General features: G+C 34.6%; 1 protein-coding gene across 5 annotated transcripts in view; it reads right to left on the bottom strand.

Annotated features, from left to right (window-relative positions):
* LOC105258653 (SAM and SH3 domain-containing protein 1) overlaps positions 1-19,822 on the bottom strand; it is a 450,048-nt gene that overhangs the window by 52,160 nt on the left and 378,066 nt on the right. The window lies entirely within an intron of this gene.

The raw sequence follows: 19,822 nt of genomic DNA, 5'->3' as shown, positions 1-19,822 counted from the left end.
TTTTATTTTTATTATTAAATATAAATAATCATCCTATTATAATTATAATTATACTTTTAATTTATAGTTCAATAATTTGTTTAAATATATCTTTATGAAAGTCGAATTATATTTTATCAATTTTTTTATTTTTAATAATAATTAGAGGATTATTAATTATCTTTCTTTATTTTATTAGATTAATCTCTAACGAATAGTTTAAATTGAAATTTAATATTTTCATAATAATCTTATTTTTAATTAATATAATCTTTTCTTATTATTTACTAAAATTTAATTCCTTCAATTTATTTATAAATATAAGTTTCATGAAAATTCTTTTATTTTTCATACAACAATTTTTTTAACATAACTTTTAATAATATTTCAAATAATATATGTATATATATATATATATATATATATATATACATATATATATATATATACATATATATATATATATATATATAGATTTTTGTATATATATATATATATCGATTTTTGTGTATCGTGTCAATTTGGGAATCGCGAGAAAAAGAGGCAGAAAAAAAGAGATAGAACACAAAAGTTTATCTGTGTAGATACATACGAACGAGAGTGCTAGCAAGACTAAAAATAAAGCACAAAAAAATATCATCGAGGAGCGATGTGTTCCGTTCTAATTACGTACCGTCACTGACTGCAGCACCGTTGCCGTAGCAGCAGCGACATTGCAGGACGAAATTAACGAAAGGCGTTAACGATTCGAAGCGGTTTGGGTCCACGAGTGTACCGCAGAGAACGAGGAAAACCTCAATTTCCGTTTGAAAAGCCGGAACACGTGAAAAGAAAACGACAATAAAAATAAAACTCCTCCCAGCAACGAGTGCAGAGATACAAGCTCATTTGTTTGCACGTTTTGCACAACGAATTGATCGCCATCGATATTATTATTATTTACTTCATCAATACTACTTCGCGCAATATTAGGGATATTAATATATTTCTAATATTATGACAGTTAATAAATAATTTGCATTGAGCGTATGTAATTAATAATAACAATCGCATCTAATTTCTTGACAAAAAAGTCAGTTTATGGAAACAAGAAGTAAAAATAAATTCAATTCTTTACATTTATTAATAAATTAGATTTATTAATATTATTAATAAGTTTATTCATAAATTCATAAATTAAATTTTTGTGTTTACTCATCTGTTCTTTATCGAATGTGTTTATTCATCTGCTCATTATGGAAATGCTTTCCTATCTCGCGTTATATAATAATATGCCCTAGAATATCGCTTTTATTATTTTCCGCATAAAATCGCCTCGCTTAAAACGTCATCTCGTGTACGAGGCGATGACGCTTAACGAGTTAATGTCGTCACGTCGAACGACGGACAATTTCTGCGGCTAATTAGCGTGTGACGTGGCACGAGAAAGATGACGTGAACGCGGTATAAGCCGTCTAGACTGGCTGAAACGAATCGATTGCACTTGAGAAAAAAGTCTCATCGTGTATGCGACGTCGCATGAACAGGATCGCGTGTGCATTCTGCGTGACTTCAATAAACCATTGGCTGGTTCGCATAATGCATACCAGAAAGGATTGACGCGCGTTTGAAGGCGTTAAGGCTCGAGGACAGACCGAGAGGAAACATCCCGGCGTTACCCAGCTCCGTAATTATTATCTCGCGAGCTAGATACATTTATTAATTGAAACGACCTGTCTGAGCATCGTCGACTCTCGTCTCGTTGCCGCGCGTCGATGCTCAGACAAGAAAATTGCGTGACATTGGAGCTTTCGTCGTCGCGAGGGAATAACAAGGAAAGGGAGAAAGGGGTAGGATGAAGAGAGGAGCTTTTTTGTGCGCGAAAGGGTGACGCCGAGCGAAAGTTCAAGGGACGACGAGGGTGGCCTGCTACATCGATCGCACCTGAAATATCCATCTCTCGTTGTCGCGACGCGGTCCCCCTCCCCGTCTCTCTTTTCCCTTCCGTCTCTCCCTGCAGGTCGGATGCATCGCGATGCGCGCCGAAAAGCACTGAGATCCTCTTAGCGCCCTTCGCGGCCTTCATAGCACACGTGCGCGCCTTACACGTGCGACACGCGTTTGTTTAAGCGTATTCTGCGCTGACGCGCTTCCAGCATGCGCCGGCTTTACACCAGCCCGACGACGTTCAATTGTCCCGGGAATTACTGAATGAATAAGTTACACGGCAAGTTTAACGCCCGGCTAAAAAGCCCCATCAAGTTTAATTAATTTCTCGCCAAGTCAGCTTCTTGTTGATCCTGCTTGAGGGAGTCCTTCGTAATGGCTTCTTTTCCCGAACTAGAAACGCGGCTTTCATGATAATTACTATGTATATTGTGTGCCGTAGAACGATATACGAGATGCTACGTATTAATTATAAAAAGAACCTTCGCAAAAATTTACGAAACAAGTTCCGATGCCTATTAATCGCTATGATGCCATGTCTATTAATCGCATAAAAGCAAAATAATGGAAGAATTAAACTTTTCTGTCTTAATGAAAATAAAGGATTTATACAGAGAGAATATAAGAATATAAGAGTTATTGGAATATAAGAATATAAGAGTTATTGGAATATAAGAGTTGAAAATCAAGAGTTGGAAATATTGAGATATAATGATTTTAAAATTACAGCAATTCTTTCCACGAAATTATCATATGACCAAAAATGCAAGCAATTAATATTAATATTAAAATTAATCCTTGAAGATCACGCTTTTTTTGCTCTGTTTCTGAACACATATGGATCACAATGTCGCAATTTCAGCTCCCAAAGTGCTTGAAAAAAATCTACAAAAATTTATATACATTCTTTGACATCTGTAGAAAATGATCATAAACAAAATTAAAAAATGATTGCAACAAAAATTGAAAAATAAATTTTTAACATTTTTTTTATTAAGGATATTATTTAAGATATTCTATTAAAATATCGATAGAATTAAAATGGTTCAAATGTGACTTTTAAGCGTCGACATGCAAATAATAAACTGTACACTGAGAAAAAAATCTGGTTGCATTAATTAGAATTCTGGTAGATTCAACCAGTATATCTGTTGGAAAATGGACGAACCAGAATTCTTGCAGGAATTACCAGATGAATCCGATTAATTTCTTCCTGTTAAATTTACCAAATTTTCTGATTAATAATACTAAACTCGCCAACACCAAGTCGTCTAAAATTTTTTCCATCTAATCTCAAAAGTCTGTTTAATATTCTGAATTCCAACAAGATTATTGGATAAATTCAATCCAGATTATTGAATAAATTATTTTAAGTTCAGTTTGTTAGAAATTAAACTGATAAACAGTGATGCAAGAAGAGGATGCAGCTCAAACACACACAATCAGAGAGCTAACGTCCTCTTTCTGGCACTACTGCTCGTAAGAGAAAAAAAATATACTTTGATTTAATGTTAATACTACTTCTTTATATACATTTCACGGCAAATATTGAATACGAGTTAAGTTAAGAGAGTAAGCAAAGAAATTAATGTAACAAAAAATTTTATAGATCCAATCAGAAAATACTAACCGAATCCTTATAGTAAAATCTATTAAACGTTCTAATTATAAAAAATCGAGTCTTATTACGATAACTAGAAATTCTTGCTTGATTAACCAAAATGCCTTCAATCATATACGTCTTATTAATACAATCAAACGATTTTTCTCAATGTAGGATACAAGAATTATAATCGAAATAATTATTACCTAGCTATAAATGATCGATATTCACTGCTTATAATAACAAACCACTCAAGTCGTCTATGCCAAGCAAAAAAAGCGCGGTGATAGACGTGCGAAGATGAAGAAACTATAACGTGGTGGAGTGCCGAGAAAAGTGAATTAGACGATGTAGCCGAGGTGCCCCGGGTCGCGGCCAATGAATATGAAACAGTCATTAGCGCGCCAATCCGGAATCACTTAGGTGCGTGCAGAGTGCTAGACCGGGCCAAGTCAGAGAGATAGAGAGAGAGAGAGACAAAGAGTCAAACAAAGAGAGAGAGAGAGAGAGAGAGAGAGAGAGGGAGGGAGGGAGGGAGGGAGAAAGAGAGAGAGAGAGAGAGAGAGAGAGGAGAGCATCGGAGGCTGGTGCATTGAAATGCATTGCCTGCAGGCCGTCGACGGGCCGTATGGGCTGCTCTCCTTGTTCCCCCTCGGCACCTATCCCGGGAATACGGTCGTCCTCGAAATTGGAACGCGTATGCGAAGCCGCACGCTCACATGCCCCGGCGATAAGATCGACGCGGCGTTTGCGCGTTTGTCGGCTTTATTGGCCGGTTGCGGGCCACCGATAACACAAGATTGCATTACGACCATAAAGTCGCGCATCTCTCGCCAGCGTATTCGCGTAAAGCTCCATCGTCCGAATAGCGGCGCGCTCCCCAGGGCGCTGAATGCTGGGACGAGGCGCTGGTCCGTGATGGGCGGATGGAGGACGGCTGCCGGCTACGTACGGCGGCACGTACCTGCCGGTTAAACAATTTCGCTTTACGATCGAAAAACGTCGCCTTGGGGGGACGAGTGATCGATTCCTGAAACGAGGAACGTGCCCCTAGCCAGACGTGTCGCGCGCGACGGCAAACGAAATAAATCGGGCGATTGTGGATCGTGAAACTTGTCGATAACGCTAATCTATCGAGGAACGTGGAAAAATAAGAGATTTTTAACGATACGGAAAGCAATTATGAAATATTGCCCGGGAAAAGAGGAAAGGACTACAAGTTGCAATCAGACGTACCAAGTTCTGTATTATCGCATTCTCGTTTTATCGATACTGAAATATTGTATTGTTCAACAATTCAATTAATTAATATACTGATATAATATATAATATATAAAAATATGAAAAATGTATAAATTATTCTCTCTAATAAATTACATGTTTGATGAATAAAAAACAGACAATTAATAAATCGAGACAATAACTTTTAATTCAATCATTAAAGAAAAATTTGATTTTAATTTCAACGCAGGAAGAAATATTTTATTATTTTTTTCATATTTTTGTGTGGAGCTTAACTTTTATAATATTGATACATGGATACAAGAGCAAAAAAACAAGATCGAATGACAAGTATCACTTAAGGATGTTTTGTACCTATTTTCAAAATATTGAGAATTTAATGAAAATTGTACAGAATGTCCTTACATATGTTTAGAATCTTCGGTACAATTTTTAAATCGATTCACTAAAGCGTTCACAAGTTATAAGGATTTTAATTTGCACCGAATTAACATAATACATAAAAATGAAATATTAAATTTTTTTAAATTAAAAAATAAGAAATTTCAAGTAAAAATATATAGTAAATTTAGAGTATCAATTATCAGAATATTTAATAATTAAGATAAATGGCTATAACTTCGTCAGCGGATATAATTTCGTCAAGCCTTCTTAAATTTAAATAAATTAAGCAATTTCGCGTATGTCGACTATATTTCTCAATTTGAATATGATTTAAACATCGTTTCAAATCGGGAAATATAGTCGATATACGCGAGATTGCTTAATTTATTCAATTTTAAAAAGATCTGACGAAATTATATCCGCTGACGAAGTTATAGCCATTTACCTTATCGAAAATTTGAAGGATCTTTTGTACCTATTTTCAAAATATTGAGAATTTAATGAAAATTGTACAGAATGTCCTTACATATGTTTAGAATCTTCAGTATTTTTAAATCGATTCACTAAAGCGTTCATAAGTTATAAGAATTTTAATTTGCATCGAATTAACATGTGTTCTTATGGGAAACGTATATGACGTCGATTCAAATGACAAAAACACATGGAAATAATATTCAGAATTTGTTTAAAATTTGCAAAAGTTTAGGTACAGAGGAAATATTTGGTTCAATAATATTATACAAGTACTAACTGGTTAAAAAGATATTAAATATAATTCAATAAAGTTAGCCATGTATCTGTCAAGACGAAATTCTCTGTCAAAAGTTAATAATTTCGATTTAAAAAATTCGGAATATTTCAGTAAAACGCAATAAATATTAAAAAATACATCTCAGCGCTGTAGCTAAGATCAAATTATAATATTCCACACAATTTCTTACTCAAAATACATCAAAAATAAATATATTCGTCAATATTGATTTTCAGCTACTTTTTGCTGAGGTTATACATACAAAATATCCTTAAGAAATATACAGGGTGTATCTTAAAAAGCTCCCACTAAGCAAATAGCGTTATTCCTGATTAAAAACCGAGTCAAAAAGTCCTGAACCATTTTTTTCCATAATGCTTAATAAAACAGTAATTAATGAATAAAGTCGCGCCAAAAAGACAAACTTCCTCGTTATCAACATATGAAGATTTGGATAAGCGAAACAATAAACTGTTTTGTGTTCATTTTTAAACAATTCATCTTTTCAGAAATATTTTTAATACTTAAATCTAGTTAATTATTTAATGAATCTTGGAAAAAAAAATGGTTCAGGACTTTTCGACTCAGTTTTTAATCAGTCAATAATGCTATTTGCTTGGGAGCTTTTTAAGATACACCCCGTGTAGACATAAAAGATAGAATATAAAATTTGATATCGGAGCAATTCATTAAACAAGGCTGTTACTCTTCTCAACAATGCGCCGGATAATCCATTGCTCTGCCACGGACTTTGAAATTTTCCGAGGATTTGCTTATGGAAAAACGCGCGGGCCGCAGATCGATCGCGCAGACCCTTTCGCTCTTCCGCCCCTCTTTTATCCCGAGGCTAATTCAAACGAGGGTGGTGCCTCGAGATGCATTACCGGTTAACCCCGGGCTGTCGTAGATCTACTTAACTGCGCCCGTAAGTTTTTCGAACTGCCTCGTTGCTTCGCCGCGGCAATGCTATGCCTCCTATGTAAAGCAGTCGGACTTCCGGTCGATACCAACTTCCTGTCTAGGTGTAGGTCGAACGGGTTCTATAGAAGGGACGAGGCCGCGCTATATATCGCTATCGTATGCACAAAAGAATCCAGATCGGCGGTGCTGGCGAGAGAGGAGAATCGACTTAATTGCGCCCGCTGTTCGTCGCGCTCTGCATAATTACGAGGACGCGAGAGCTAACTTTTCGCGTTTCAACGCGATTTGATTCTCACTTTGCATTCTCTCTTTCGCCGGACACTTTATATTCGCGGAAAATCAGCCTTAACGAGATTCCGGCCGGCTGATGTAATTCGCCCCATTCCCGTCGTAACGTAGCGCTATAACTGGCGCGTTGTAAGTGCCGGCAGGTGCGATGCGCCGACACTGTCGACGATGTAAATGACGCCGTAATGCACTCAGCCGAGAGACACGGTTGACGATACCGTTAGTAAGTAATACGCGCGCCGTCTCGCAAAGTAGCCTTTACCGAGAGACGGTCCTCGGTCGAGCAGTCGGCGAAAAAAAGGAAGACTGGGTCAAAAGGGAGGCTGGATCATTGTTAAAGCATCGGGGAGGCCCGGAGAATAAGGCGTATACAGGGTGTAGTCCCGGAATGGTCGAATATTTCATAAACTATGTACTTTAGAAAGAAATGTTTCAGACAAAAGTTGTGTGGCTTGAAGGAGACCATAAGATGGTGTCATTGGTTTGACCTTGCAGAGTCGTTTGAAGGTCACGTGAAGGTCGCCTTCAATTTTTTAAATGGAACTATCTATTTTTTATTGAATGTTCTGGTAGCTCACGTCGAGAGCTTTCCAAAACACTATATTAAAGTATTTCTTCATTAGGTACTTTCCGAGTTATGAGGCTTGAAATTATTTCTTAATTTTATAATACATAAACAGTAAAATATTTTGGAAAATATTCATTTCTCGATTATCTTACCTTAATACTTTTGTGTACAAAATAATGAGTAGAATCAATTGGTAAAGAATCAATTTGTAAAGAAAACGAATAGTTGTTTTTTTTTTTAAATGTAATTGTTAATTGCAAATTACATATTTTTTCTTAAAAACAACTGTATGTTTTCTTTACATCAATTGATTGCTCTCATTATTTTGTACATAAAAGTATTAAGGTAAGATAATCAAAAAATAAATATTTTACAAGATATTTTACGGTTTATGTAAAATTAAGAAATTATTTCAAGCCTCATAACTCGGAAAGTACTCAATAAAGAAATACTTTATTATAGTGTTTTGGAAAGCTCTCGAGATAAGCTACACGAATATGTAATAAAAATAGGGGGTTCCATTTAAAAAATTGACCATCACGTGTCCTTCAAATGACTCTCCAAGGTCAAATCATTGCCACCATCTGATGGCCCCCTTCAAGCCGTACAACTTTTGCCTGAAACATTTCTTCCTAAAGTGCATAGTTTATAAAATATTCGACCGTTCCGGAACTTTTGGGATACCCTGTATAATACATTTTATCTTAATGATGTTACATCCAGCTTCACGCTTAGGATGTAATGGTGTCTTAACGGCCAGCACATCGAATGTATCCTTCGCTCCGAAAGTATGATAGCGCCGAACCACTCTGAAACTTCTTTCATCATCCGCGAGAGTGAAGTTCGTCATCGCGAGAACAACGATATCCCCCGCTTTTAGAAGGATTTTCATCGAAGAAAAACGCGAGGGACGGAGCTGCAAAGCGTTAGAGCGACTTTTTCGAGAGCCATTGCCGTGAGCGATGATGCACGCCCGAAATTAAATTAGGATGTCTGGCCACACCAGCGTGCGAGCCGCCGAAAGTGGATTGCTTCGCTGGAGACGAGCTCGAGAGCATATTTCTTGTGCGTGGCGATATGTTTACTAAGTTTATCGACACGCGTCGCATTACGGCTTGTACTTGGGCTATGCCTTGGATATGACGAACATCTTTATCGCAGAAAAATGTGCGCGTCATTGGATAAAACGCAAACTGTTTTCATAAATTTATGAGTAACGGGTTATCTTATCCGTGCAAAAAGAAAATACATTTCTATCTCCGTATCTAATAAGTCCGGAAGATAAGTCTGGGAAGATAATATCGCCAAAGTAAGAAAGTATCTTAAATAAGTACATGTAATGTTTATATCTCTCTTATTGCGAGCAATATCCGACAAATTAATCTTACAAGGATCTATGTATTGATGTTATTTTTATGTTGATATATTAATATATTTTATTTTACATTATTTTATTATTATTTTTATTTTTTATTATTTTTATTATATTTATTATATTATTATTTTATTATTTTTTTATACTATTATTTTTTATTATTTTATTATTATTTTATTATTATTATACTTATTTTAATATAAAGAGAATACAAATCTCGTCAACAATTTTTTCATAATCTTTAATTTAATCCTATCCTTATTTGAACGCCCTTGTGAAGAAAATACTTGTTTGATGCAATAGCTAGGATCACGAGGTTAACAGCTGACTGTATTTCACGCCCTTACCAGCCTTGATATTAGCATATAAAGCGAGGTGGTCCGTCTTATTTACGTTTGGGAGTCTTCTTCCCGTTGAATGTTTACAGGCTTTGCCGCGAATAATTATCCCGTTTACGATTCTAGTCTCTTTGATTTGTCGCTATTATTTTTGAAGAGAGAAAGATAATTCTCTCTTGAAAAATATTCTCTTCATAATATTCTCTCTTAACGCATTTGCATCTTAAGGACGGAATTATTTTGTTGAAATATATAAATTATTTGTCACATAAAAGTTTTATGAAAAATCATATCGAAATTATAAAGATACTAAGAATGAAAGAAAAAAATCACTTTGGCATATCTTGCATTTATTTTTTTCTGTTTACTGACTACACTATCAATATTTATGTAAAAATATATGTGTGTGTGTTATAATAAAACTCCGAATTTCAGCGAAACCTAGAATTTACATGTAAATCCTAAGATTTATCTCAAATTAATGTGGTAAATATCTAAAAACATTCTTATCTTTTATTAATCAATGTTAATAAATGTTAGAATTGACCAAGATTTATAGTAAAACATTGAAATCGTTTTATTACGCAAATAATAAAGAAATAGAAAAGAATATTAAGTTAAATGTTTTTTTTTTCTATTTCTGATTTACGCAAAATTAAATAAACTAGTGATATTGGAGAAGGAAAAAAATAAAAAGAAATACCAAAAATGAAAGCTTTTCATCTTTTTACAAACTTATTAATATAGTGATATTTTTGTTAAAGTAAAAGAAAAAATTTCCTTGCACTTTAGTTCATTCACTAATTCATCATATTGCTCCGCGCTTTTTTATCTCAACTTGTACGAAATTCTTGATAAATTCACCTACATTTATCACTATTGACTAATAAAACTCTCAAATTAATTATTTTTGTAAAAGACTATTTTTAGCCATTTTTGGACTTTTACTAAATCGTGGATTTTTATTTACCTATAAATTCTAAATTTCACCAAGATTCTTCCAAGGGTTTTATAATAACATGTATTAGAAAATTCTACAAATTCTGCATATAAATTTTGTATATATAAGGATTTTACGAAAACAAAAGGAAACGCAATTCTCGTCTCGTATTAGAAGTAGTTGGAGTAGCTACGAGTCTCTCGATTCTAAACCATTTTAAATTTACATGCCTTTGGCAACCTTTTGTACATCGCAGCTTGTTCATCCCGAGCACGCGATCCATTATAATACGCCATTTATTATAAAGCGCTTGTTGTTATCTTCCCCTCTTCTATAAAGTTGTGCAGCAAATCTCGATAATATTCGTAAACGTTTAAGGAAGAAGTGAACAAACGAGTGCCGCTTTACAGATTCACGATGTATTTCGAGCGTATTTTCATTAATGCTCCCGTTAATAGCTCGCAAGGGTTTGGATGGAGCGATTTTCAACGTTGCGAATGTACGATGATGATATCGCAACTAGGTTAATAGTAAGAGCGCCGAGCACATCAAATCGCGATACGACGAATACATGCATCCTCGCAATATACGCTGGCAGAACGCGAGAAATGAATCCCAGAACACCAGACTTGATTTTCTCAAGTACTAGAAAAGAACACACAGCTACTCGCAGGAATCGCGTCTCTTGTGTGCTAACATCGCAAAGCGCTTCTTACAAAATGAAAAGACAACGCGTCGAAAGAGATAAATGCAATCTCGCTTGTTTGGTTTCTATCGTAGATATTATTTGTACCTTCACAAGTATTTATTGCAAGATTAAAATAACGATTAAAAAATATATATGATGTTATTACTGTTAGCAATCATCTTTCTTTTTCTCTCTTTATTATTTTCTTTCTTTTTTTTTTTTTTTTTAGAATATTGTCCGACTGAGTAGAATATAGTAACTTACGTGTTAAGCTTGAAATGCAATCTCCTGGAACGTGACCAGACTACCAGGTTAGATTTATGTTCACGTCAATCATGAAGCGCATATTAATTCTTGCCAGATCTCAACATTGCATTTCTCTCTGGGGCAAGCGGTAGAATATTCTCACGACTGAGTCTTTAATAACGGTTTAGACATTCTTGACAAAGTCTTGTAAACATTTTTTTTACGCTGTCAAATAAGTATATTTATAAGTATATTTTTTCCAAAAATAATCAAGATTACATCTCGCGGTAAATTTTTACTAAATATTTTGTGATATAACTTGATATATAACTTGATAATAAATCAAGGAAAAAAGTATGGATTTTTATTTCCAGAATACACTGTCACCTTTTTAAAAATGTTTTGTACCTATTTTCAAAATATTGAGAATTCAATGAAAATTGTACAGAATGTTCTTACATATGTTTAAAATTTTCAGTACAATTTTTAAATCGATACACTAAAGCGTTCACAAGTGAGAAGGATTTTAATTTGCACCGAATTAAGATAATACATAAAAATGAAATATTGAATCTTGAAATCTTTTATTAAAAAATAAGAAATTTCAAGTAAAAATATATAGTAAATTTATAGTATCAATTATCAGGATATTTGATAATTAAGGTAAATGGCTATAATTTCGTCAGCGGATATAATTTCGTCAGGCCTTCTTAAAATTAAATAAATTAAGCAATTTCGCGTATATCGACTAGATTTTCCAATTTGAAAACGATTTGAACATCGTTTCAAATCGGAAAATATAGTCGATATACGCGAGATTGCTTAATTTATTTAATTTTAAGAAGGTCTGATGAAATTATATCCGCTGACGAAGTTATAGCCATTTACCTTATGGAAAATTTTAAGGATGTTTTGTACCTATTTTCAAAATATTAAAAATTTAATGAAAATTGTATAGAATGTCCTTACATATGTTTAGAATCTTCAGTACAATTTTTAAATCGATTCACTAAAACGTTCACAAGTTATAAGGATTTTAATTTACACCGAATCAACATGTGTTCTTATGGAAAACGTATAACCACATCGATTCAAATGACAAAAACGCATGGAAATAATATTCAGAATTTGTTCAAAATTTGCAAAAGTTTAGATACAGAGGAAATATTTGGTCAAATAATATTATACAAGTACTAACCGGTTAAAAAGATATTAAATATAATTCAATAAAGTTAGCCATGTATCTGTCACAAGGCGAAATTCTCTGCCAAGAGTTAATAATTTCGATTTAAAAAATTCGGAATATTTCAGTAAAAACGCAATAAATATTAAAAAACACATCTCTGCACTGTAGCTAAAATCAGATTGTAATATTCCATACAATTTCTTACTTAAAATACACCAAAAGTGGATATATTCATCAATATTAATTTTCAGCTACTTTTTGCTGGGATTGTACATACAAAACATCCTTAAAATAATAATAAAAACAAAAAAATTTGAATTAGAATTTTATAATATTATATAGGCAAGCTCTTTCTCTCTTCTTGAAGAAAAAATTCTATATTTTTCGCGGGTAATGAGACTCGTGCAATTTTTATCATGAGCAGGCCGAGCGAACAAAAAAAGTTACAAATTATTATAACCCTGAACAAATTGCTGGGATTGCACATACAAAACATCCTTAAAATAATAATAAAAACAAAAAAAATTTAAAAATTAGAATTTTATAATATTATATAGGCAAGCTCTTTCTCTCTTCTTGAAGAAACAATTCTGTTTTTCGCGCGTAATGAGACTCGTGGAATTTTTATCACGAGCGAGCAAAAGTTACAAATTCTGTTATAACCCTGAACAAATGTGTCGCAATGAATATTTAAATTTTTTCGGATGTGATCGATCGTGGAACGACCTATCAACCCCGACAATTGCAACGGCGCGAGCTTCCCGACACGACGTGCGGTCACGCGAATCGTTGGGACGCGCGTTCGCGGTGAATACGCCATTAGATTCTCATCTGGTTGTACTACTGACAGCCAGTCAGGCCCAAACAAGACGAATGACGCGATGCGGTCGGTCGCGTCGACGTTACAGTCGACGCTACGGGACGGAGGAGGCACGTAGGATACGCGGATCGGAGGGCACGGGAGAAGCGGCTCATATGCGGCCGTTGACAGGCCGCGATATTCCATCTGGCGGAATCACATCCTCGGAGAGAGAACTCGTCGGTCATGACTGGCTGACCCATCATAGTCGCGGACAGCGATTGCTGTTGGTAGCGATACTCGACCGTGCTCATGGCGATAGGCTCTCACTCGTCGCACCAGCCACTGCGGCCGATGGAACCACTGGTGGTCCACGTCAAGAGAGAGGAAACGAGAGAAAGAGAGGGAGGGAAAGAGGTAGAGGGACCGAAGAAGAGAGGGCCGCGGTAAGAGAGATGATCAAAGCCCCATCCGCATGTCAAATGGAGAGTCCGTCCTCTCCGTCGCGATGGCTGGCCAGGTCAACTCAGATGATCCCCCGCTACCGCTGTAACCTCTCTCGCTTCCTGGCGAATCTCTCGGTCCCTCTCTTTCGCTCTCGCTATCTCCATCACCTCTAAAATCGCTGTGGTAGGGTGGAAACCACAGTCTCGCTGCGGCGACCCCCCGTGCACGTCTCGCTTTGCGTTCCCGCCGACATAATTCAATTTTCGTCATGGTGAATGTCGCCAGCTCGTCTCACCGTACTTTCGTCTCCAGGTGCATCGACTAAGTCCTTCGACCGCGAGGAGAGAACGATGCGACTCCGGAGGAGATCGTTGCTTCTCAAGAGCGGCACAACGGCTGCTCCACCGAGGACTCTCGAGAAAATTTCATTCCAAGTGCTATTGATGTTCCGGTTTTTCTTTCTTCTTTTTTTTTAGAGACGGGTTTCCACAAGCGCGTTGCATACATCCGCGCGGCATACTTGTTGTACTTGACCGCGGGTAAAAGAGACATGGGATCGCCTCTCTTGAACTTGTAACGTGAATAAGACTTATTGAAATCGCAATATTATCTTTTCGCACGAATTTTAAAGCCACCGTTTCTTCCCCCGCGAAAACTTTAAACACGTTCAAAATACGAAAAAGAATCGCTAAAAAGGAAAGCAGAGAGAGAGAGAGAGATTTGATGTTATTCGCCCTATATTATTGTGAAATTTAGCTATTAATGAATGAATCCATAAAAATCCACAAAATTAATTTTTTTGGCGCCAACTATGAATAAATCCATTAAGCGTATTTGAATATTTATACTCTCATGTGTTATTCACGTAGAAGCTCCCTAAAGCGTATATATATAATGTTAATATTATAAAAATTTCAGGTTTTTAAATTTTGTATAAATTTTCCTAGATTTATTTAAATTTTGTTATATGACATTTTTTATTTTCATGACACATCTGTGAATACATAATTCATTTTATTAAAGTTGGCAGCGTTTAATTTATAACGCAATATTTTACGCGACCGCGAAAACGTTCACTTGTTGAGTGTCTCTCTGCGTTTATAATCGACCAAGAAAATTCTGCAAAATCTTTCTAGAAAGTTGTGCGATAAAGAAAACTGTCGTGCAATATTCCCCCAAGATTTAATTTTAAAATGTAGCATTTACACGTATGTGCATCGAATTATTATAATTGAACAAATAAAAAAAGCTTCAAAGTTACTTAATCAATTTTATCGTTTATTTACCTTGGCATTTTTCATGTTTACGCAATAAACAGAAACGTTTTTATACAATATTATGAAAGCTCGGCAAATTTCTCGCAACATTTCTCTTCACTCATGCATACGAGAAGTAGAAGAAGATAAAATCTACTTCCTTCCTAAATTCACGTGTCCATATAGAAGCCGGGAAAACGTCGCTGAAAAATACACCGTTCACTTTATCGCTGAGCGCAACGCAAATACATTTTTCCGAATTGCATACGCATAAATTTATTTGTGCGGGTCAACGAGCTAACGTTCTCTCTATTCGAAGATACAGTTATTTTCTAAATTCAGATGCGACCACGAAAGTGGCACACACACACACATACACAACCTTATATGTGCATATAAATACATATATACACTGAGAAAAATCGTTTGATTGTATCAACAAGACGTATATGATTGAAGACATTTTGGTTAAATCAAACAAGAATTTCTAGTTATCATGATAAGACTCGATTTTTTATAACTAGAACGTTTAATAGATTTTACTATAAGGATTTGGTCAATATTTTCTGGTTGCATCTATAAAATTTCTTGTTACATTAATTTCTTTGCTTACTCTCTTAACTTAACTCGTATTCAATATTTGCCATAAAATGTATATAAAGAACTAGTATTAACATTAAATCCAAAGTATATTTTTTTTCTTACGAGCAGTAGTACCAGAAAGAGGACGCTAGCTCTCTGATTGTGTGTGTTTGAGCTGCATCCTCTTCTTGCATCACTGTTTACCAGTTTAATTTCTAACAAACTCAATTTAAAATAATTTATTCGATAATCTGGATTGAATTTATCCAATAATCTTGTTGGAATTCAGAATATTAAACAGACTTTTGAGATTAGATGGACAAAATTTTAGACGACTTGGTGCTGGCGAGTTTAGTATTATTAACCAGAAAATTTGGTAAATTTAACAGGAAGAAATTAATCAGATTCATCTGGTAATTCCTACAAGAATTCTGGTTCGTCCATTTTTCAACAGACATACTGCTTGAATCCAGAATTCTAATTAATGCAACCAGATTTTTTTCTCAATGTATATATATATATATATATATATATATATATATATATATTTTTTTTTTTTTTGTTTAAACCAGGCGTGGGAATCTCATTGCTGGCACATGCAGGTTCGTCGGCTGCCCACATTATGCACGGGTGGAGACGCATGCATACAATGACGTAGTCTGTGCACGTGGACGGAATACGTACACAAAGATCAAGCGTGATTCACCCTCGGTTTGTTTGTCGTTAATACATGAGAGTGACACGGACAGTGTATTTCAGTATACAATTCAGTATGCCTTGGAAAAATGTTCATTTGCAGAAAACTTTTATGCTCGTCGCTAGTTTATAATTTTAAGCTTTATTTAGCTTTGGGATTTTATTCACGGGAAATCATGCTTGCCAGATGTACGCGTATATAATAGGAGAGAAATATCGTAAAAGTTTTATTCAAATTAAAATTAAATTAAATTAAATTAAATTAAATTAAAACGACGCAGCAATTACCATTTAGTGTACCTTGAAGCATAAATTCGACTATTTGCAAAAGCCAATATGAAATATTCTTTTTTAATGTTTTTTCAATCTTTTTTATACATAAAGAAAGTAAGCAATCGAGACAATGATAACTCATTTTAATACATAAAGAAAATGAACAACAGAGACAATAGTAGCTATTTTGTAAAAATTGCGTGACAATTAATACAATAAAAGAACTGTTTCTCGCGACAGTATTTTACCTGTAATTGCATTTTAAATCGAATTTATAACTATGCGCAAATCGAGATATAAAGTATTCATTTCTATTGTTTTCATGTCTCTATTACTGAGACAATTCTTAGCTGAATTTTTCAGGATCGATAATGCCGATTATAATTTAATTGCAATAATCGTGACAATGCAATCTGCATGAATAAATTCAATCGTATCTTTTAAATTGATGTAAATAATCGCTAAAATTGCACTCTCTCATCTTCCTCTATAAAATTTATGTGCGTGTATGTGTACACATACACACAACATGCATGATGCGATTCAGTGTCTACTCTTAGATATGAATCGCAGTCCCAGAGCTTATTCCGCGATATCTCGGAGAACATATATACATATCGAGCGACTAATCCACGGATAAAATTAGATGCGCCAGCGAAGGCGGGACTCCGAGGGACGACGGAGTCGTCGACGCAGGTTAACAAATTGGCGACACATGGGAAATCTTAGGTGTCTTTACTTCTTCAGCAGCACTTACGGATGCATGGAGCTCCTCTTTCTTTTCGCGTTGAAAATGTATAACCTGAATTTCCCACGTGCCGAGTTGCGTTATTTCCATTCTCCTGGTTCACGACCGATTCGAATTCGATGTTTGTTTCCGTATGTGTGTGTGTGCGTATGTGTAATTGCTATTAAATAATATCTCGATTCACAGATGGAAGATTTATTATAATACGGGCGGAATTATTTCGATGACCTGTGCGGTTGCGAAATAGAGAAGTCAGCCATAATTATTTCACAATAACACGATAACAATTGGTGTCACTCGATATTATACGAATTATACAGCAATTCGAAAGTAAGTTAATTGTTAGAATATAATATCGTAGTTTATTACGTAGTAATTTTACCAAAAGGGCCGTATTATTGATGCTAATACAACAAGAAGCTAGAAAAGAAGGCTTCTTTTTTTTTCCTTTCCACGGTAAAATGATGGAATTCTCCTCGGAAGCAAGCTGTATTATTGATTTTCGTGAATATCTGTTAATTGCGATTTGTTGCATCGTGCTTCTATTGGGGTTTACCGAAATCGTCAAAGGGAGGGCGAGCGAAATACCATATCATGGTGAACAGAAAATCGATAATCGTTACATCGTATAGAATGCGGCGCAAAACGATTAACGGCAGTTTTTTAATTGGATACATTTTCGCGATATTCGATGAAAAACATTTCTCGTCGAACGAAATATGAGAATGCGCCAGGGAAATAAACGAGCTGCGGTTGTTGCCTACCTACCGCGATCTTTATTGCTCGGATTAATGCGGAGGATGAAAATTTCTCGGCAAATAAAAATGAAACGTAATGTTCGTTTTAAACTCACGGTTACAAATCAGTATACGGTGCAAACATAACAGTCATGCTTGTTTATATATTAGCATATCGATGGGTAGATAAATACAATTTGGATATTGATCGCTAAAACTTTTTAGTATAAAATAATTCGTCTGCGATATTTTCTAATAGATAGACTTTTACAAAATTAATTCAGGAAAATATAATTATAAATTGTATCTCACTTTCTCTCTTTTTTCAGTTAATTTTACCAATGTCAATAATTTAATGCACATTATATAGTTCTTAAATACAATTAAATAATTCATGGTGACTAGAACAGGAATCATTTCGGTAAATCAATAAATGGATTTTCTTATGATAATCCTGCTCTTCATGTTCAATTTTTGGAGAAACTAAAGCAAAATTATAAGGTTATTCACCTTCCTTATTTTCAATTTTTTTCGTTAAAAATAACATTTAAAATAAATTTTTAAAAATATAATTTTTATTCGAAATGTTATATTAAACTTGAGATTTAAAAAATAGGAAGAAATCACAGAGGTATTATTGTGATTTAATTATAAATTATATATGTTATATTAAACTTGAGATTTAAAAAATATTATTGTGATTTAATTATAAATTATATGTGTTATATTAAACTTGAGATTTAAAAAATAGAAGGAAATCACAGAGGTATTATTGTGATTTAATTATAAATTATTCGATTTTATATATATATATATATATATATATATATATATATATAAAATCGAATAATTTATAATTATATCACAATAATACCTCTGTGATTTCCTCCTATTTAAGTTTAATATAACATTTCGAATAAAAATTATATTTTTAAAAATTTATTTATATATATATATATATATATAATATATATAAATAAATATATATATGTAAAATAATATAAAATAAATATAAATATAAATATAAATATATATAATATATATATGTATATTCAGCAATCCACAGGACAGATTAATGGTGAAAAAACGAATCGCCATTAACGTGCATATTAAAGTTGAGCATTTGGCCATTGAGAGATGCAATTCACATGAAAAACGAGTGATACCGCGTCAGACAGTGACTTTTCAGAGTGACGAGAGAGAGGGAGAAAAAAAGAAAAGTGCTCTCCAGTGTACCGAAAAACAGGCATGCATAGTAAATAGATGGACGAGAACTTCCGAATTCCGTCATTCTCGTGTGGCAGTTTGCTGCCGGCTGGACGTGTTTAATAAAAGCGCCAGCGGAAGTAAACGGCGATGGAAATTATCCCGCATTCTCGTCGAAGAGCGCCGCGTGAAGTTTAATATTTCGTCGTCGAAAGAGCTCGCGGGAACTTGACGAACGTACACGATGATATCGTGCAGCCACGCAATTGCATGACATAGATTTACACGAATGCGTTTACGTTCGCCGAAATATAAGTAGATCCCAAGTAGAATTAAACTGCGCTTCCCCTGTTGCGCGCAAATTCGCCTTTGAAAAAGTTCTTTACGCGATGATCAAAACGAATGCAACGGCGAAGCAAAATGCAATTTTATCTCGTTTGCCATACTCCCCGGAGTGCGTACATATGGTATGACAAATGTGCTGAAAAAAAAAGGGAAAAAAGAAAAATTGAGAGCTTTGGGAAATTTCAAAAATTGGACATTCCGAGCATCGGTCCCGTTAGTGCGGTATTTTAATTCGTTACTCATGTCAAATTCAATGATTGAACTGACGAGATATCACTGTTATCTTTTCATACATAGT

The sequence above is a fragment of the Camponotus floridanus genome, unplaced genomic scaffold (genome assembly GCF_003227725.1).
Source record: "Camponotus floridanus strain SB8 unplaced genomic scaffold, Cflo_v7.5 scaffold51, whole genome shotgun sequence".
In the NCBI taxonomy this organism is placed as follows: domain Eukaryota; kingdom Metazoa; phylum Arthropoda; class Insecta; order Hymenoptera; family Formicidae; genus Camponotus; species Camponotus floridanus.
This window is presented reverse-complemented; position numbering and strand designations above follow the sequence as displayed.